Raw genomic sequence first — 21,441 nt, 5'->3', positions numbered from 1 at the left:
GATTTAATGTTACCAAGAAATACTTTAAAAAAAAAACTTAAGATTTTCTTAATTGGCATCAGTTACCTGTCTCTTAGGTGGAACTACCACAAAGGATACTCAGGCCTGAGGGTCACCCTCCATTCCCTTTCCTTCCAGAAGGCTATGCCTGCAGGAGAGCCTGGATTGATAGCAGCCTGCCACCCCTACCCATACCAGTGCCTAAGAGAAGCCCACTCCCTCAGAAACCACTCTTCCCACTCCCCAGAAGGTCTTGTTTGACTCTCTTTTAAACCAATATTTTCTGTGTTCAGACTAGCCTTAGCAAGTGACCCACGCATTGCCCTCAACCCAAGGAAGCCTTGCCCTTTAAAACCTCCCAATGGAGTCTATCAAAGGGCACTTCAAAGTGTGAGGGATGCTGAGGGAGGAAGAAGATGAGAGGAAGGAGGCATTGAACAGTGCCTAGGAGAAAGAGCTTTGTGGTCTTACGAAACAGTAAGTTAACCTCTGCATCTGTGTACCAGCTGCTGTATGGATCACAATGACGATCACTGTCTGGCTAAGGGGTTGTGAAGATAAAATGAGCGAATCCAGATGAAGCATCTGGCATAGTTCCTGGGGCATAGTGTAACACAGGTGAGTTTCCTCTTCAGCTCTTCCTAAAAGACCGTATCTATCCACAGGAGACAGAGACATAGAGTGATACGGAGAAGGAGCATTACAGCAGGGGTCAGTGTGCCTGTGCACTGGTCCCAGCTCTTTCATTCAGCAGCCGGGTGGCCTTAGGAAAGTCACTTAACCTTTCTGGTCCTGTTTCCTCCTCTTTAAGGGATTTGCCTGAGACAAACCCTACTTCCTTTTTCTGTTTGCAGTTTCATTCATGGTGTGGATTATGATGCTAACCACCTCCAAATGACAGCAAAGACTGGTCAGAGGCGTCTCAAACCAAAATTCAAGTCTGATGGCCAAAACGAAGGCTGAAGAGCAGAACGCCCTTCTCCCCACCACTGTAAAAATGATAGGAAGGGAAGTTCGCCTGCCGTCAGTTCAGGGGTTCACAAAGGAGGCCTGAAAGTAATGTTGAGTACAGCGTTCACCCTAGCACTGGGCTCTAGTTTGGCTTTTCCAGAGGTCAAAAGAGGTACCATTTTTTAAGAGCCCCATTTTGACTCCAGTAGCCTCAAAAGTAGTAACCAAGCAGCCATTACAAATAGTCATCGCTGGATTTCCTCATCACTTATCAGGGGGCAGAGCTTGATGGGGAAGTCAATGAATTTCTCAGCAATGCAGGCTACTGGGCTGTGAGTCAGCATAAACCCATAGCTCTCAATGATCCATGTCAATGCATGAATGACACAAATCAGTAGATTATTGAAAAAAATTGCTCTTTGACTCATTTTATGTATTATGTATTTTTACATGCAAGTAGAATTTCTACCTGTCTAATGAGTCTTGACTATAAAATATATTCAAATTAACATGCTGCTCAGACATACGCGGTGATGGCCACAGACCATAGTCCCTAAAGCAAGGGCCAGGTTGCTGGAGAAGCCAGCCAGAGTCCTCATCTTACCAGGCACAATCTGCTCTGAGGCTAATCCACCTATGGAGAAACAAAAATCCATGTTTATCCCAGCATAGCTCTCAACCTCAAGTCTAAATAAAGCGGGGTTAAGGATCATTCAAGTTATTCCACAGGGGATTAAAAAAAAAAAAAAACCTCTATAATGGTTAAGTGACATTTTAAAATCACAGAGCAAGGGAAGAGTGGTTTCCATTTCTCGGATCTTCCAGGTATCCATTTATTTCCAACACAGCCGTCATTTCCAGAGTGAATGGCTTCCTCCTCCAGCGGTGGCAACACTACAGGCAAGTCTGAGAGCTGTCTCCTGTGCTGTGGTTCTTTCCTCCTGGGACCTCATGGAAGGGAGAGGGAGCCTGGTATTCTCAGAAGCGTGACCACAGGCCAAGTACCCACTGCGGACCAGGTGCTGCACTGAGTGTGCTCCATGAGGAGCACTCCCACCGATCCTCACACTAGCCCCAGACATTAGTTACTTGGTTACCCCCATTTTACAGACCAGGGAAGATGGCTCAGAAAGATTACTGAACTTGTCCGGGTCACACAACAAGGTGTGGGTCTGAACCCTGCTTAAACCCTTGTCTCCTCGACACCATCAACGGGAAGGCACAAGACCTCAGAGCCACGCAGACCTGGCCTTGAATCCAGACTCTGACATTTAACTAATTCTGTGACCTTGGGCACGTTGCTCAACTTCTCTGAGCCTCAAAATTCCCATTTGTAGAGAGAGATGGGCCTAGTGAAACCTACTACTCTGGGCTGCTGTAAAGTGCCTAATCCAGAACCAGGCTCAGTGTGGACCTCGATAAATGGGAATGATGACATATGGCATATTACTGGATGTGACAGGCTCATCCCTGCAAAACTGCATCTGTTGTTCAACTCTCAGGCACAGATACAAGTGTAAAAAGGACACCCCAGCCTCAGAGGCCAGAGTATCTGTCAACCTGACAATGGCTCTCGACAGGGCAACTCCACCTAAGTGACACCTATCAACCTGTGTTCTCGCTGCAGCTCTTTCTGTCACATCCACTTAGGAACTTCTCTAAGTGGTGTCACTCCAGCTTGCATACCATATTTGCAGGTGTGGAAGTACAGCTTTTTTTTTTTTTTTTGACTTCTAGAAAACTGAGCTTACATACTGCCCGGATCTGCTATGCAACTACATCGGGACTTAGTGAATGCATCCTGAGCAAATGTGGGCTTAATCACAGGAAGGAAGGAGAGATCTGGCACCTGGCAATTGGATGGTGGAGGAAGGAGGAGGAAAATGGTAGCAGAACGACTTTGCATATATGCCCAGCTCTTTTCCAACCTACCAATCTATTGTCATCTCCTGCAGGATAGTCCGTGCTACCCTGAGGTTAATTTAAACTGAACATCCGTACCTTTTCTTCCTGGCCCATAAAACAAGCCCTGGAAGGTTCGAGTCATAGTTTGTGACTGGAAGACTGTGAGCACGTCTTGCCCTTTGCCTTCAGCCTCATTTTCCACGAGTTAGCTAAGACAAAGATCGGGCCACTCCCTTCCTTCCCCTGATTGGATAACAGAGTCCCTGAAACCATTCTCATCACTATCCCGTCCCAGACAGAGTTTGGCACAGGTTTTCTAGCCTAAATTTGGTTGCATTCAAAGAGAAGAGCTTGGGCCCGTGAAGTGCTGGACCGCTTCCGTCCATCAGCATCTCAGGCGAGCTTCTAAGGATCTAAGAGGAGTTCGAGTATCACCAGGTCATGACAGCTAGTGCCATATCATGGAGCAATTGTCCAAAGTTCCTCTTCTGGGCCCCTCTTGAGACACGGAAGCCTTTACCACCTTTCCTTCCCTGTAAAGTTCCCTCTCACCAGGGGTCTCCAGGAGACTCTGCAGGACCGTATCATACGTTCATCATCAGTCTTCTTCACCTCTGACTGCCCTCAGTCAATATCCCGTAACCTCGAGGTTGCTTTCAGGAGCCTCCTGTTGCCTGCATTGACAATGTCCTTTGTGAGGCGACCAAGGGCTCGGCCAGGGCTGTTGAGGCCCAGCACTCCCAGAGTTGGACGTAATGCAGAATGAGGCGAGCCCCAACCCCCAGTGCTTGTGTTCAGAATCCCAGGGCTCCTGGAGAAGCATCCTTTCAGTTTCTGACCCTAACTCTGCCACTCCTCTGTGAGGGCAAAAAGCCAGTGTCAGGGTGGAGTGCAGAAGATACGCCCTCCTCTCTGTGTTCTAGGTCTCTTCCCTCATCTTCCACCCACAGGATAATAAGACAGACGTCTCCCCTCTTCAGCCATAGACAAAAGTGCTCATAAAGGCCAGTCCATCCAAATGAAGCCTTCGGGGAGGAGAGAGGATGCCTCTTATAGAGAAAGCGCTGGGCTGGACGTTCTCAGATAGCACGTGGAGTGGGCAGCCCTGCCTCTCCCTCTGGGCTTCCTTGCGAAGGGGATTTCCCAGCAACGTGCCTGGGTCGTGGTCTGTCTTCTGCATTTGGCCAGGCAGGTAGTAGCGTTTATCAAATGTCTACGGAAGAGTGGACTCACCCTCACATCCATCCCACGTGTATCCTCCCACGTGAACTCTCTGTCCTGGCTTCCCCTCCAGACCACCACCACCACTTGTGGGTATCAACTCTCGGAGGAACAGCCCTTCCCGCTTATTAGCCATCAACACCTAGCTTTCCCAGAGGGATTTCTGTTTCAAGAGGAGACTCTGGAAGAAAGCCTGCCTAAGCTCAAGTTACAAAAGAATGAATCTCTAATGGTGGAAGGTCAAGCACCAGTTACAGGCTGATGTGAGCATGATTTTGGGGGTGGAAGTTCACCCTGCACTCTTTAAAATCATGTTACACTGGTATTGAATTCTGCCTGCCAGTAAGTTATGCCCTGGACTACAGGCATCAGAGAAAGCATGAAGCTATAAGAAAGCGGGGGAAAGCACTGAGCCAAAATCAGGAGAATCAAATTCTAGTCCCAGCTCTGCCGTGAGTTGCTGGAGACCTCAGGGAAGGTGGTTGTCAAGAAAAAGGCCCCTGAGAAATGGGGGTGGGGAGTGGTTAAGGTCTGCTCTGTCCTTAAAGTCTCCTGTATTCCTGCTTTTCCTTTCTTCCTCTACAATGGGAGGAGTTTGGACAAGCGGAATTTGTCACTTTCAGCTCTTCCATTCCACCTACGATTGTGAGCCCTGTGACTGGCATTCAGAGTACAGATGCCGGCCGTATTTCTTGGAACAGGCAAGGGGGACGAAGGAGGAAGTACTGGGAGTGCCTGGGTTCTGGGGCTCAGGCACTGGGGCCTCCAGAATAACCAACCCTACCTATCTTCCAGGTTGTTTTTCTTTTAAAAAATTTTATTTAAGCTTTAATTTTAATACCATCTTTTCCCCATGAGGAGCTCAAATGCTCATGGTCTTCAGGCAGAAATCATCTGTTGTAAAATATGGCACTCAAGCCAGACTTGCAGACAAGGTTTTTCTAAGTAGAAATTTTAAAGAAATATGCCTATCAGCATTTGTCCATTATCCATGTCCATGGAAGAAGCATGTGGATGAAATGCATCTGTGGACTGCTACTTCTGGGTATCATTTTGCAAGGCAACCCTAAACAACAGCCTGTTCCTCTCCCATCCTCCTCTTCACACGTCTTAACCTTCTCTACTTCTACCATAGTTTCCTCTCGTTCTGCTCAACTGGTTTTAAGTGGGTATATAGTGTGCTTGATGCATGAAAAAAGAATCTGAGAGTAGAAACGGACACTAACATGTAACAAATAAAAACTCTCTACAGCAGGTTCAGGAACCAAGAGGCCTTCTTATTCCTAGGCAAAGACACGAGGCCAAGTGCCTTCAGTGCTCTTTGTAGGGTGGGGAAAATTCTCAGGCTGGCCCTTCCCCCACGTCATAGTGGGTCTGCAGTGGAGTAACTTGAAGAAATGGAGGCCCACAGCAAGAAATGCAGGGAAGCCTTCCCAAGAGATGCTACAATAGCTGCTTCTTTAGGGGAGTATTTTTTTTTTTTTTTTTTTCTTAAAAAATTGAGAACATGGTGGCTGGGCACAGTGGCTCATGCCTGTAATTCCAGCACTTTGGGAAGCCAAGGCAGGTGGATCACCTGAGGTCAGGAGTTTGAGACCAGCCTGGCCATTAGCTGGGCATGGTGGCAGGTGTCTGTAATCCCAGCTGCTCAGGAGACTGAGGCAGGAGAATCGCTTGAACCCAGGAGGCGGAGGTTGCAGTGAGCCAAGATCGCATCATTCCACTCCAGCCTGGGCAACAAGAGCAAAACTCCATCTCAAAAAAAAAAAATTTTTTTTAAGATGGCTATCTGAGGAAACTGGTTCAAATTCCATTCTCTCCAGAACCAAGAGACAGGATGTAAGAGCTTCAAGGGCTTCTAGGTTGTACAGTCTGTGATGACAATAAAAGGACTAAAAACAATTAGCCAAGTCCATGGGGCTCTTTTGAACACAATTAGGCCCATGTCCAGTCTCCTTCCCATCTAGAGAGCCAAGGGATAATGGGGAAAGAGCCAGGGGTCAGATAGATTCCCACCCAAGTAAAGGAAGATCGAGGGGGTTCTGCTCCATGGAGGGCCAGGCCCGAGCGAGGGCTGGGAAGCAGGAGCCTTTGCTGGGAACATTAGCCCCACTTGGTTTTCTCAAACACAATTAGCCACAGGACAGAAATTTGAGGGGGAAGAATGACTTTAATAACCTATGAATTTTTAAAGAGCCTCCAAACTCTCCTCTATGCAGAAGCCTGCCAGGGAATCCAGGCCACTTCCCCATCAGAGCCTGCTGTATCCTGACTCTGACCCTGGTGACCTGTGAGGCTGCCCATGGCCTCCTCCCTCACACCCACCCGGGTGTTCACAGCAGCACATACAGCCTCCGACGACAACTTCTATTTTCTTCCTAATGCTTTCCCCATAACTTGTACTTTTAAAAATTGAAAGCTAACTGTGGAATCATTGCCAAGCGATTGGTTTCAAGTAGATACAGACCTTAGTACATGAAGGTGAGCTCAGGCCCCAGGACAGCGGCTTACATTTGCCCTGCTCTATGGCTTCAGATTCCCCAAAGACTGATAAGTTGGAGAGATGTCCTGGTATTTTCCATTAATGACAGGTGCCCACAGGAGCTAACAACCATGGTGGCTCCTGCCTTCAACTTTTTAGCCCTTCTGAAATATTGGGACAATTTAGATTCTAGGGAATGGAATAGACCCTTGTCAGTGCAAGAGGAAAGTGAGTCTTCTTCCTCTGCTGCCTTTGAAACACCGAGAGAAGTTCAGGAATATGGTCTCCTTTCATGTCGCCTTGATACAGGTTTTTCTTCTGTCACTCACCCTCACCATCAAGGAAGCAGTCACAACAGAAGTGAACCTTCAGAAGGTGGAGGGGCCTAAGCCAAGTTTCTGTAGAACAAATCCCTGTATGGCCTGGCAAGGTGGACCACAGGGTATCATCTACAACCTCATCGAGAGAAAGAGAGAGAGAAAGAATGATGATGATGATGATAGCGGGATCAATAGATATCAATATATGATGGATAGGATGAAGACTCCATTTGTTTTCATTGGAGAGTTCAGTCTACTCCTTTTCAGTAATTACATAGCTACTTCCTCTCAACTCATCCAGGCCCTGCCCTGTCCTCAAAGTCCAATGAAGCTTCAAAACCTTTCCCGGGACCTCCCAGCCCATAGCAAATCTTCTTTTTCTTCTTCACACTCTTAGAGCATTATAGATGGTGCCACCCACTCTGACACCTCATCTTACAGGGTACCATCCTCCCCTAACCACAACTGACATCCAACATCTGTGATTACACAGAACATGACCTGAGAGAAAGGAAGGAAAACACCCTCAGAAACGTAGGAGAATATTTATTTCATGATTCAAGCAACACCCAACCACCAAACCCGAGCTTATTAACCTTGAGCTGGATCCAAAGTTACGCTTGTTCCTAAAACGGTTCTCGTGTCCTTCCAAGTCAACCTTCAGTCTTAATGGTTACACCCATTTGAGTACGGGAGCAGTGAGAACTGTATGCAGTGAGAAATGACTGCCAGTGGTTTGGAAGGAAAAAACACCGACCATAGGAAAGGGTGGAGGGATATTCAAGGAAGGGTGAGTTTGGCCCACACCATCAAAAAGAGATAAAATTGTGTTCCGTGAATTCTTTTTTCGGAGGCAAGGGAGGGCATCTTTTTAAAAAGCTCTATCAGATGTGTTCAAATAAAACGTTTCAGAACTCAAAGCCAATAGGACTGTAAGATGCAAGAAAGTCCAGGTGTTTGGGGCACCTCACGTCCAAGCCAAGATGAATAAAACTCATGCCACATCCCCCTTCCTTGCTGTGCCGCTGCTTGGCTCTTTCAGGACACACCTCTTGGTTTCTCACTGTAAGCTCCAAAGAATGGGCCATACCTTCTGTTTCATTTCCCTCTCAATGCTCAGTCCAGTGCTGAGCACTTAGAAGGTGCCTCCACGCTAGTTAAGTGAATACATGAGTGAATGAACACATCCCACTTCTGATTCTTCGTCTAATGTGTTATTTAGTCCCACTGCCTTGTGTTACTCTGGAGAACAACCAGGAAACAGATTCCAAAAACTAATTTTTGAACTAGGTGTGGCCTTGTTATTAGACCACAGTTTCAAGAGCCCCACAATCCTCATCACCCTCCCCTTACGCTTCTCCTCACTCCCACCACAACGATAAGAAATAATCAGGTCTCGCCTACCACAGTCAGTCATACTCCAGGCTGACCCTACAAATAGAAGTCCCCCAACAAGACGGTCCAGGAGACTGATTCTCTCTAAAACACTTCCCAGTTTCTCCATGACCTGGGCCTTGTGGCCCAGCTCTTGAGGGGCTCTCCTCTCTCCACCACCCACTGTGTGGACAGACTGGAAGCCCAGTGCCTGCTTAGCTCACAGTCTTGCCGCGTGCATAGATGCTCACATCCAAAGCTGTAAATGTAGCTGCAGACTCTTTGACAGGTAGACAGGAGAAAGAATCCAAGAGGCTGCTGTGGAAGTTCCCAGGGAAGGCATCCTTCCACTGACGATTCTGATTTAGCCCAAGCTGAAGAGAACTCTGCCTGAGAAAGCTTTTTCACAAAGACTCATCCAGTCTGCCTTGTCTCATGACCTTTCTGCAGAGCAATGAGCAAAACTCCTATCCCAAGAGAGGGAGATGGGAGAGGGAGAGAGAACACAGGTGCGCTAATGAGCCAGGGATGAGGCTCCTGTGGAAAGGCCTAGAGACCCTGTGGGCCTTCCCGACAGACGCAAACCAGCTCGCAGGCGCTGCCCTGGTTTACTGTTTATGTACCTGTCAATAGCAAAGCCAAATTCAAACAGAAAATCAGATTCCTTGAAAGAAATGGTCTGCCTGAGACCAGCAGACTCAGGCTCCCAGTACCTAACAAGCCCACATGTCTGCTCTTCTAAGTAGGTGAGCGTTCATCCTGTTTTAAAGATCTCTGGGGAAAGGTTACAAACTCTCATAGTTCCAGAAACATCCTGACTCCTAGCAAAAAGTGCTGATGTGCATCTGGCCTCAACCACTCCCGCTTAGAGCTGAAGCTCCCTTTAGAGTGCTCGGTTCCCAGCAGGGCTGGAAAACGTCTGGGTCTCTGCTCTGGCGACTCAGTGCTCAGAGGGAAAATGAAGTCATTTTTATTATCAGTCTTAGGATCTGTTACTCAAATGAGATCGTCCTGCTATAAACATGTCCAGATCTTAACGATTCTGCTCAGTCTCCAGCCCAACCCCATTTCTTGGCAAAATATAAGAAAGGCAACTTTGAAAGCTCTGACATGGAAAAGGGTGTCTAAAAAGAGAATTTGAAGCACAGAATTCCTGACTCCTTGACCCCGTCATTCTCCACATACATCATACACCTACAGGATGTAGAAGAGAGTGGGCATGGTAAACAAGAGTGTTCTGGAACACTAGGCGACCCTCCCTCTCCTTCCCCAAGAATTAGCAAACTAGGCACCCGCCGACCCTCACTCCCACCACCCCACAGTGCTGGAAGGGAGGCCCTGCTCAGGCCCTTTCAGGACAAGAATTAAGGAGCTGTCTGCAGAGGCCTTGTAATCCACCTCCACTTCTGTTACAGACCAAAGTGGTGAATACCCCAGTGACATCTAACAGCTCACGGCGGTAGCATTCTCCAGACATAAGGACGCTGCGGGCAGAGGGCTGGGGAGCCAGCCTGACCTGGATCCCAAGGCAGAAGCAATCCCCAGAGCTCCCTCTGACTAAAAACAGGCACTCACTTGTGAAAGAGGGAAAGTGATGTTCTGAGACTCTCTGACCTGCCTGAAAACTGATTTTAAAACAAAATCTAAAACCAGTCTGGTGGTAAAAGTCAGCCCTTATCCACCAGTCCCTGGGGCAAGGTCCACAACTCCTCAGCCAGCCAGCCAGAATAAGGAATTGTGCATTTCCTGGGGGACTTTGCTCTGCCCTTCCCCTCCCAAATTTCCTCTGCCTCCCTCCCACAATGTCCCCACCTCTTTCATGACCACCACCGCTCCAGGACCTCCAAGCCAACCTGAGATGCTTCACAGCCACTGGGTCTGGTTTGCACTAGGTGAGATGAGGACCCGGCCTCCTCATGTTAGATTTCCCTTCTTTTAGTGGCCAGGCAGTCAGCCACAGACGTGATGAGAGCTGCCTGTCTGCTAATTCTACAGGGTACCACGCTGCTGGAAGCCTGTCCTCAGGGAGCCTCTCAGTGTGACGGTGGGCTGGATGACAGCCACTCTTCCTGAGAAGAGCAGAAAAATAATTTGAATGCCATCTGAACGTGAATTCCATGTTTGTTTGTCCATCCAGCAAATGTTAACTGACAGCCTAATATGTCAGGTCCTATGCTAGGTACTGGTGATGATATAAAGATAAATAAGACATAATTCCTACTCTTGAGGAGATTCCTTGCAGAGGGAAGGGCACTTGAGAGGGAAGATAATTGCAAGATGAGAAAGTGAGCGCCTTATGGGGCCATGCAGACTGCTTTGGAAACTTTAGGAGCAGCAGCTCATCTCGCTGTGCTCAGGAGAAACCTCCAGCAGGTCATTCCTGAAGGGAAACGTCAATGATTGTGAGGAATGAGTCAAGCAATTCCTCACAATCAAGGGCTGTGTAGTGTCAGCTGGTGGAGATGAGGCATGGCTTCTCTGGGGAGGACAAGCCCCTCAGGATGGCTGGAGCAGAGAGCGTCGGGTGAAAAGCTGGCAGGAAGAGACAGGTGGGGTACAGAAACCACGGGGCCCACATGCTGGGTGCCTGCAACGAGCGGGGTACCTTGCTAGAGAGAAAAAGGCCAAAGCAAGAATAAAGGTGCAAAAGCACGCATTTTATCCTCTCTACACCCGTGAAGTAGGCATGGTACCCCCATTATATACAAAAGACACGGAAGCTTATACAGGTTAAGTAACTTACTCAAAATCACAAAGCAAAAACAAATAAGTACAGCCGTCAAAGCTCACTGTATCAGGTCCTGTGCTAGAAAATACAGAGTCATTTGGACTTCCCAAACAACTTTGAAGTGGGCATTATTCTAGCCTTACAGTTGAGGAAAAGGAGGATCTGCCAGGATCCGAACCTGGGCCTATCTGAGCCCCTCTCTCCAAGTGCAAGCCCTTCACCGTGTGACGCGAAGGGCCTTGGATGCACCACTAAGGGGTTTGGACTTCTCACTAAGGAGAAGGCCACGGGGTTACCTTGAAGAATCTCAAATGGGAGGAGGGACAGGCCTGACCCAATTTGCATTTGTAGAAGCTCATCCAGACAGCTCTGTGGAGAATGGACTGGAGGAACCCACAAACCCAGGCAGGGATTCTTGAGTGGCCATTGTGTTAACCCCCGCAAGTTTTGGCAGGGTCTGGAGTGGGTGGGAGCAGCAGAGATGAAGAGAAGGGTGACCTCCACAGAGAGTGAGAAGGTGGGCTGACAGGATGATGACACAAGGCTGGGGTGTGGGCCTCAAGGAGAAGGAACCGCCCAGGACGAGAACGAGCAGCTGAGAAAGTGCCCAGCTAAACTGAGGTGGGGCTGGGGCTCCTGTGATGACAGATTTGGCCAACTGAGTGGTTAGAGACAATATTTATCAAGATCGAGAATAAAGAAGCAGAATGAAAGAGAGGATCTGGGAGTGAGAGAAAGAATTTTGCTGTGGGAGTGGCCAAGAGGGGATGCCCAGGTGACAGGTGGCTGTGCAGACTTGGTTCTTAGGAAACACACCTGGGCTTTAGATCCCAGTGGGGATGTGACAGCAACACAGGGGTCATTGAATCTTTGAAGAGAATCAGTTCACCCAACGACAAAGTATTGATTGGGGATTGCAAAGAGTCCAAGACTCTGGACAACCCCAATCTTTAAGTGAGGTGGGCAGAGGTAGAGATTCTTAGGAAGGAGACTGAAGAAGACCTAGAATGGCAGAGGAGAACCAGAGGCAGCACCATCGGGGACGCTGAGACAGGAGAGCCTTTGGGGTGATGTCCATGGAGAAGCCTGGACGTCCATCAGGCCTGAGAAGCCGTGTCCATTGGGCTTTATGATCCAAAGGTCAGCAGAGATTTCAGCCCAAGGGGTTGCGTGGAATGTTCTTGGGGGATTGGGGGCTGTGAAAGTCCGATTGTGAGGGTTGAGAAGTGAGGGAGGGGAACACAAAGTCAATGAGTGCCTGCAGGTGATACTTCATGAACTTTCTACTGTACACAGAAATGGTGAGGAGGCCACAGTTTCACAGGAACAAAGGGCTGAGAGGGGGTCTTGTTATAATTCCATTGAAAGAGGCTGGGGCATGTTTGAATGCCCGTGGGAAAGCACTGGAGGCTGCTGGGTGGGAGGAGGTGGTGGGGGAGATTTAAAATGTGAGAACTGGTTGGTTTGGGCACCACTGGTAGAATTCCCCTCATATTGGATGCTGGTCCCTCCCAGTGATTCCCCAAAACGTGACTTCTGGAACACAGCCCTGGCTGCCAGGCATTTTAGCCTGGCCCTAGCTCCACGGCCTCTCTAGTACCCTGGGTGGTAAAGACATGGAGCTTTGGGCTTCCCATTCATCTCCCTCTCTCCGCCACTGTCAAGCAACTAAGTGTCCCAGGCCAATCCACACACTTGCATATGGGGACTGAGACTGAGATGCTCTAACCCTCCTATCCCCTTGAGCCAGCCTAATAATTACAGCCATCAAAGCTCATTGTATCAGGCCCTGTGCTAGAAAATACAGAGTCACTTGGACTTCCCAAAGAACTTCGAAGTGGACATTACCCTAGCCTTACAGTTGAGGAAAAGGAGGCTCAGGGAAGTTAAGTAACTCATCCCAATGTCCCGCAGTTTGCAAGTGGCAGAGCCGGGATTCAAAGTGAAGCCTTTCTTACACCAAAGCCAAGCACCTTTACCCACTCCTGTCCTGCCTCCAGTGAAGGGCTGCTGGCAAATTCAAGTTTCATTTATTCATCTGTCCATTCATTCATTTATCAAACACTTAAGCATTAACTATGCTCCACATATGACTTGGAAATTTAGAAAGGTCAAGTTTAGCACAGCAAGGAAAAGGAGGAGGCCAGCCGGAATGTCTAGCAAACAGAGGCCCTGGGGAAGCAATTTCACAGGGTAATCGGCGGATCACCCCCTGTAGCCAGAATGAACACCACACACCTTTCTGATCACCTTTCCTTGTTCTCTTTTACAGAACCGCAAAGAGGAAAAGACAGAGAGGGAATGAGACAGTACCTGCCAAGCTCGACATTGGCTGAGATCTGACTCAAGAAACAGTACGATGGGCGTTGATGCCTCACCCACGCACTCTGTAGAAGCCTTCGGGATCTTTTCAAAGCACTGCCCTCACCTGCCCCCTGAGAGCTTCATGACTTCTGTGGCTGGGAAAAAGGTTCAGACAGGCCAAGTCACGGGAGACCTACTCTTCCCTCATTCGGCATTCCCTTACCCTCACCCCCCAACCTTACCATCAACGTAAGCAGGGAAAGCCCCTCTACAGGGAAAAGAAGGCCATCCTTGGTAAGTTCACCATCCCAACTGTGCTGATTCCACCAGGGATGGGTGCCAGCCTCCAGTATAGTTGTGTCTCGGCAGCCCAGCATGGAAGCGGGTACTTACACAGGCCATGGTGACCAACTGGGCTCATTAAATTCGCTTCGTAAGTGTGAATGTGAGAGAAAAGGCAGATGCTATTGTGAGTAGAGGCTAAAAGCCACACAGAGCAGAGCCACAAACAATCAGAAGCCGGGGTGAGCAGATGTCCCACACTGGTGGAGGGAGCCCAGGGGTTGGGGGGCTCAGGGCCAAGTGGGGTGTCTGAGGGGGCATTGTGCTGGGAAGATGGTGAGGTGACCAGATCCCTGGAGCACTCAAGACCCAGAGACCTTTTCCAGGCTCTGGAAATGAATCTACCCTCGTTGTTTATAGAACCTTGAGGCTTGGTGACCTCCCAGTTTCCAGAAATATCATTACCATAAATCCCATTGCTGAAGGTAACCTGGGAGAGTCTCTGTGGTCCTAAGGAAGTCTGACACTTAGGCTCTAAGCATCTGGGGTTTGCAGAGAGAGCTGGGGAGAGCTGGGAGCAGAGCGAGACATGATGCTGCCACTCTTGACTGTTTTCACCCCACCCTGCCCTTCTCATTCCTGCCACAGTGACAGACCACACCAGCCCAGAAGGAAGCCTTGGGTCAAAGATGTGGGCTCAGTCCAATCTCTTAAAGTACAAACATTGAGACAGGCACCTCCATCACTACCACTTGCTGTTCCGTGAAGAAACCACCACTCCTTCTGCTCCTCCGAGCCCTGCCTCACTTGGTTCCAGGCCCCTAGAGCTTAAGACATGGGTCACCATCTCTTCATTTTCAACTCGCAGTTTCTGCCCAGGGTGGCCTGATGGAAAGCCCCACTATCAGAGTGGGAGTCGTCCCATTATGCCTGTCTTTTGTGGGAGAAGGTTTGAATTGTCATCTTTAAAAATTCCAAAATATTTATTTTACAAAGCAGACCCTGTGTTCCTAAGTTTTATCTCAAAAACAAGGTCTCTGTGCAAATCAGATACAGCAAACATCTCCTCCTGGCTGATGGGAATGCCTGCTGCCTCTTTCCCCGCCGCATCTTCAGTCTTGCTTCATTTTATTCTCATCTTCCAGGTAAGAACCATTAGGATACACAATTACAGTATTGCGCCTGCATATCCACGATATCCAGCCAAGAGAAGGTCCTGCTTCCTAAACCCTACTGAGACTCACCAGCCACGAGCCCACATCTATAGTAAGCTCTTTCAAAGGCCCTCTCAACTGCTGGACATTCTTCCTTTGTGCAACGAGTCAATAAACCCAACTTGGTTCAGCCACAGGTGAGTTCTTGATGGTTTTTAACTTAGGAGGATTTGCAGAATTAGAGGTTCCCTGAGTCAGCCAAAGCCCTTCCTCCTTGGACAAGAGTCCCCACCTTATTTAGGGTGGACACAGCTGAGACACACATCTCTCCCTGTCTGATTCGCCAGGTGGCCCACAGCTGGGAGGCAGCTCACAGGCTGAATGGAGTCTGACGTTGAGGCCTCTCCGCTTCAGGTGCGCTCTTGTTCTAGGAATGAGGTTCTGTGCGACTTTTCCTGGTGATCCAATCAGATCTGCACCACTCCTCGGTGAAACTGCTGTCTGGCCTTCTGAGAAATGCTCCTATGCCTATCTGCTGGTTGAATGGCATAAGTGTTGTCTCTAAGAGGAAAAGTGCACAGTTGACAGTGTGTCAACTTAAGTCTGTCCTTAAGCTGGTCTCGGAGACCACAGCACTCAGCTCTCCTCAGGCCAGCGTCCATTGGAATGAGCTTTGCTGGAGGTCACCAAAGGGTTTCCATACCTAAGGTCAGATTTCCCCTCAACCTTGTCTCCATGTGGTCTCTGAGAATGGCTCACTTTAAAGTTCCCTCTGACTAGAATCAGGAGGATTGGGGACAATCACCCTGTGGCCTCTGAGAGGCACGAGGTCTCAGACTGCTCGGGTGCCCGTGGGGCTTTCTTCATTGGAAGTGGCTCTTCCCTGGACCAAACACCTCCTGCTTCCAGATTTCCTCACTGTCGTGTGAACTCATGTCTCTGACACAATTTCTTAAGAGACCATTTGAAATTGCAGTGGCCACTCTAGGGAATTTTCCCATGAATAAGGTTGTTCATTTGAGAGGTTCCATATAGCAAGAAGTGAAGAGCTTGTCTTGTAGAACAGAGACATCGATTTGTCTAATGCAGGAGACATTAAACAAACTTATTCCTTTGTTTCTATACTTCAGGGATTAAAAGTGCTGCTTTTTTGACAGATGGATAAAACTGCCAAAGGCCCAAGCTGTTGTCCAAAACAGGATAATGTCACTAGCTCTTGAGTGTATTTGTCAAAATCTATTCTTCTAAGTTTTCTTTTTTGCAAAAAGAACCCAATTTGCCTGATAGTGATAATGTCATACTTACTGGAAGCCATCTCTCTCTAATTTTTCTATCCCTCCATTTTTCTTGAGCTAGAAGACATTGACTCATTACGTATTTTTCAGAAAAGAAAACAGAGGCTCAGAGAGGCTTGAGTGACTTGCCCAAGTTCACACTGCTAACCTACGGCAGGGCTAGGACTCAATTCAGACTCTGAGACCCAGCTGGGGTTCTGACCAAAAGTACCTCTCACTGTGTGGTCTCCCTCAGCACCAAAGAGAAAGAAGAGAAACTTGGTGATCATCAGACTGTTCACAACAGAGTTCCCAGTGGTCTCATTCAGTCCCACATGCCCACAGGATGTCAGCACTCAGATGGATTTTGGAAACCATCCAGTACACCTCTCAGTTTACAGAGGCAGAGACCAAGGCCCAGAGAAGGAATGTGACTTCCTTAAGATCACATAGCAAATTAGTGCCAATGCCCAGACTTAAACCAAGATTGGCAGAGCTTGGCACACTGCAGCATCCCATCCTTCTCCACAGCAGGTGCAGGGAGGGTTCACTCTTCAGGTCACTGTCACTATAGCATGTTACAGTCTTCTGTGTCAGTGCCCTTCCTCTTAGGAAGAAACGTCTCTGGGCTGAGTGGCTAGCTCCTGCCTTCAGCTATGTAGAATTTCCCTTTGGGCATTTTAGGTAGGAGTGTTGACTATATTTCTTAGGTGTCTGAGGCTAACTCGGCTACGGAGATAAATTAGGAAAATACCAACTCTCCTGTGTATGTGTGCAGAGTTCTCCATGCAAAATAAAGTGTGAGAAGCAGCAAATGCTATTAGCAGAAAGGCAAGCTGAAACTGCCATGCCCTTTTAAATGTCCTCAAGTTGTCATCAAACCCACCCATGTAATTGTTTCCTAAGTTCATTCTCAAAAATGAGATTCTAAACTTCAGGGTCTGTTTACAGCCAGGTGATCGTGGTACTTCCCTGCTCAGTAAGCCTCAGTGACTCCGTATGCCTTCAAAATAAAGTTATAAATCCCTAACCCATCCAGGGCTCCTTGTCATCTGGTTCAAATCTACTTCCAGTAGAATTGCCCACTGTTTCCTTTCCAGTCTCCCTTCAGCTGATCAGATTTCCTAGAAATTATTGCTCCTCCTTCTAAATCCCACAAACGAAAGTTCCAGAAAAATGAATTTGGAGGAAAGAGACTTTATTCCAGTGGACAATTTGCACACCTGGGAAACCCAGCCTTCAGTATAAAATGTAGTTGTGTTCAGAGAACAAAGAGAGGTGTTGGGTTTGCTTATTTATTTGTCTGTTTGTTTTGAGATGGAGTTTCACTCTTGTTACACAGGCTGGTGCAATGACGCGATCTGGGCTCATCGCGACCTATATCTTCTGCATTCAAGTGATTCTCCGGCCTCAGCCTCCCGAGTAGGTGGGATTACAGGCATGTGCCACCACGCCTGGCTAATTTTGCATTTTTAATAGAGAGGGTTTCTCCATGTTGATCAGGCTGGTCTCCAACTCCCCACCTCAGGTGATCCATCCACCTTGGTCTCCCAAAGTGCCAGGATTACAGGCATGAGCAGAAGTCAGGTTTTATAGCAAACTTTCCTTCCCAGGTTTCCCATGAAGTGTATTTGTGCAAATGAAAGATTTAAACTTGCTTAGTTCTGATTGGCTGATACAGTTGAGCTCTGATTGTCCAGGGAAGATGAGAGCTGATTGGTCAGTATCCAAGCTCCAAACCAGAAGTCTGTCAGATGTTTCTTTTAGGGGCAGAGGCTGCAGATACCACGGTATGGATCTTTTCCTTTAAGGGCAGGGATTTATTTTTGTTAGCCCCATCTAGCAGACAGCCTGGCACATAATAGGTCTTAATATATATTGAGTAAATGAATATACTTGGAAAAATTACATTTACCCTCCCCCACTCCATGCCTGAAAATACTGCTGAGGAGAAAACGAGTGTCTTGAGATTTTCTCAACAGAATATAAACATAAAGCTTAAATTAAATAGCAAGTTCAAGTGTGACACTGCTTTATTTTCAGGTTTTTTCAGCACATTAGGAGTTGAGGTGAAGGTACTGACTGTCTTTGTGGTTTGTGTACAATTTTTTTTTTAATCAGGATTCATAACTGGGAAAACAAAAGCATCTCTTTGCCTGTCTAACTTTGTTCCTTCCTTTATTGCTTTAAATAGGCAAGAAGTGGTTTGTTTTTCTTTTCACTGCTAATGTTTGCTTTGTGTTCCTCAGCAAACATAACTTGGAGTTCATATTGCTCTCAAAGGTTGCTAAAGATCCCCTCCCCACTTACTCATTCCGCTCACTTGTAACCAAGATCCTCAGTGCTGCTAACGGAGACTCCCTCAGCCCCGTATCGTCTGTGCATAAAGCAGTAGATGGCGGGTCCAGTTATGTTAAACATTAGGTAATATCAGTATCCTTTCACTTTACTATGAGAATCCTCAAGACAGAATCATTATCCTCTGCTTATGATTGCTGTAGATAAGAATGTGCACCAGCCCTCCCAGGAGTATAAAGATCATCACCACCACCATTGTAAGACGACAGCTTTTCACAGTTTACATATCTTCGTCCTGGTTATTCTCCCTCTTAGCCATTGAGAATCTTGCGGCCAGGTGCAGTGGTTCATGCCTGTAATTCTAGTGCTTTGAGAGGCTGAGGCAGGAGGATTGCTTGAGAGGAGTTGGAGGCTACAGCGAGCTACGATCTCACTACCACTGTACTCCAGCCTGGGTGACAGAGCAAAAGCCAGTCTCTGAAATTAATCATTTTAAAAGAGTCCTGCAAGATGGGTATGAATCTTTCTAGACCACAGCTGAAAAGTTAAATGGTTTGTCCCAGGGTACACAGCTCAGCAGGGCCAAGAGTAAAATTTAAATTCAGTGCTTTTCCATCTAGGCTGCAGTGAACCGTCGCTAGAGTTTTATCAAAGTCCAACTTTCTGGCAATAGGGAGAAAAAGCAATTATAGCCTTTCTTGATATTTAACCTAGCTACCAGCTTTAGCCCAGAGAAAATCTTCCAAAAGTCCAAGACAGGTCTGGATGTGTATACTGTCACCCATCAACCATAAACTTAAATCTGCAGCCAGGAATTAGACAAGAATTCTCAGAGTAACATGATTGTTTCAGTCACAAGGTCTCACTCCCAGGACCGGTTATGATTCAGGTATTTGTCTCCACCCTCCCAGATGCCTCTGATCCCACCGTAACCAAACCCCAAATCCTAGGGCCTTTCTTCTCCCAATTTCACAGTCTCTATACATATTTTCTAGGCACTGCCACCACTCACCACCAAGGGACTGAGCCCTAAGCTTGTCCAGTGCTTAATGCTTTCCATATCTTTTCCATCCGCCTGCAGTTATGTTACAACATCTCTGGGCAAAGGACTAGCCAGGTCTTCTAACGCATACTTCGGTGTGACTCAAACTGGTTTCTACCACTTTCAGCCTGAAGTGACAGTGTTTTTTAATGTGGGTTGCAGGCAGGGGACTGCTGCCCTCTCCCAAGCACTTTAGTTTCCTTGCACTGCCTCTCCTTGGCTTCTGCCTGTCCCTGCTAGAGAACCCTTCCCAACACCAAAAGAAGGCGGAAAAGAACATTCCTGATGTAAAAAGTAAAGAGCTTTCATCGGAGGAAGGTGAGTTCTTCTAAATCATCAGGCCTGGAGAGACAGTAAAATGACAGCAATCACATCCCACTCCTTCTTTTGAGCTACATATTCATTTTTAAAAACTGCTTGCTATTGCCACATGTAGCTATAGTAATGCCACAGTGGACATTATCACCTGTAGTTTAGCAATGAGTCGCCAGTGAAAGTTATTTCTGTAAACCGGTAAGAATTCTTGACAAATAACCCTGTCCCAGCCCACTCTCTGTCCCCTTCTTTTGCCTTTAAAATCCTTCTTGTGGTATATAGATCCCACATTTTCTTTATCCCATCTGTCATTGAAAGGCATTTAGGTTGATTCCACGTCTTTGCTGTTGTGAATAGTGATGCAATGAACATTCACGGCATAAAAAGGAATGAGAGCATGTCTTTGGATGGAGCTGGAGGTTATCATCCTTAGCAAACCAACACAAAAACAGAAAACCAAATACCGCGTGTTCTCACTTGTAAGTGGGCACTAAATGATGAGAAAATGTTGTCACAAAGAGGGGAACAACACACACTGGGGCCTATGAGAGGGCAGAGGCTGGGAGGAAGGAGAGGAGAGAAGAGAGACCGTTGGGTACTAGGCTTAGTACCTGGGTCATGAAGTCATCTTTACAATAAACCCTTGTGACACGAGTTTATATGTATAACCTACACTTGTATTCCTGAACCTAAAATAAACATTGTTTTTGTTGTTGTTGTTGCTGTTGTTTTTTAAACTGCTTGTCACAAAGGCTGTTGGAAGCTCACAGCCAAGGGTATGTGGGTCTGAGTCTTCCAGGCAGCTGTCCTCACTTTGGTTCAAGTAAACTCTTTAAATTACACTTGGTGTCTCAGCCTCTTCCTTTAAGGTTGACACTGTGCAGAGTAAATAAATGAATGGCCCCTGTTTCTTCTCTGTCTGAAGCTTGGGCTCCTCATGAGAGGACTTCCCACTCCAAGATAGAAGGGAGTCTTGCTCAGAAGAAGGAGCTCCTGTCTGCTGAGGACACAATTCTGTACAATGAGGTCAGGAGGGCTGTTGGGAACTTCCGTTAATCTCACTGGGGCAGCAAGTGGCAAGTGGCAGTTATCTGAACTGAGGATGCTGGGATGGGTTTTTACATGAGCAGTTGGGCCTTGAATCATCAACTGACCCAGCTTCAGTGCCCAAGGAAATGGAACAGCAGGGAGAGGGACATCACACACACCACCAAAACCTCCTGTTAGTCTCTGGCTTCCACATCCTTTTCCAAAACTTCAGGCCAGCTCACAGCCTCACTTTTCCATCTCTTCTCCATCCCTCCATGGGAGAGCTTCCTTGGTACGGGAATAGCGGAGAAGTGGGAAAGATCAAGGGTTTTAAGAGCTGCCACAGATAATCTACAGAAAGCTTTGCTGGAATTAGATTGTGCATCTCTAAACCTGAGCTAGATTTGTTGGGTCAGGGACCATGCTTACTGACTGGTCCAAGAATTGACAGAGGCAGTGTCTAAGAAATGCTTGTTGGATGAATAGACAAACAGCTGAGTGAGTGTTTATGCGCACCTGAAAACCGCCTGTACCAGCACAAAAGTAAAAACCCAACACCCTCAGGCCACACCTACTGGAAAACTACATGTCAGCCCCAGAAAAATGCTGGCCACATGACGCAAGTCCGAAGCTACACAGGAAACTGCCCGCCCCCTCTTCTGGCCTCTCCTCCAATGTGAGGCTAGAAATCCCACCAAGGCTGGTCATCCAATCAGCAGGATGTAAGGGAGTCATTCTTCGCTGTGGCCATTTAGAAGGTCC

General features: G+C 47.5%; 1 long non-coding RNA gene across 2 annotated transcripts in view; it reads left to right on the top strand.

The window, feature by feature from the left end:
* Positions 1-20,365, top strand: part of LOC141585199 (uncharacterized) — a 28,577-nt gene extending 8,212 nt beyond the window's left edge. For both annotated transcript variants that reach the window (XR_012518619.1, XR_012518618.1), the window contains exons 2-4: positions 13,254-13,579; positions 14,713-14,918; positions 15,069-20,365. This is a non-coding gene — a long non-coding RNA (uncharacterized LOC141585199). The remainder of the gene's footprint in view (positions 1-13,253; positions 13,580-14,712; positions 14,919-15,068) is intronic.
* The last annotated feature ends 1,076 nt before the right edge of the window (positions 20,366-21,441 follow it).

Source organism: Saimiri boliviensis, chromosome 7 (assembly GCF_048565385.1).
Source record: "Saimiri boliviensis isolate mSaiBol1 chromosome 7, mSaiBol1.pri, whole genome shotgun sequence".
NCBI lineage: Eukaryota > Metazoa > Chordata > Mammalia > Primates > Cebidae > Saimiri > Saimiri boliviensis.
The sequence above is the reverse complement of the archived record's forward strand: the minus strand, read 5'-3'. Positions and strand labels throughout refer to the sequence as shown.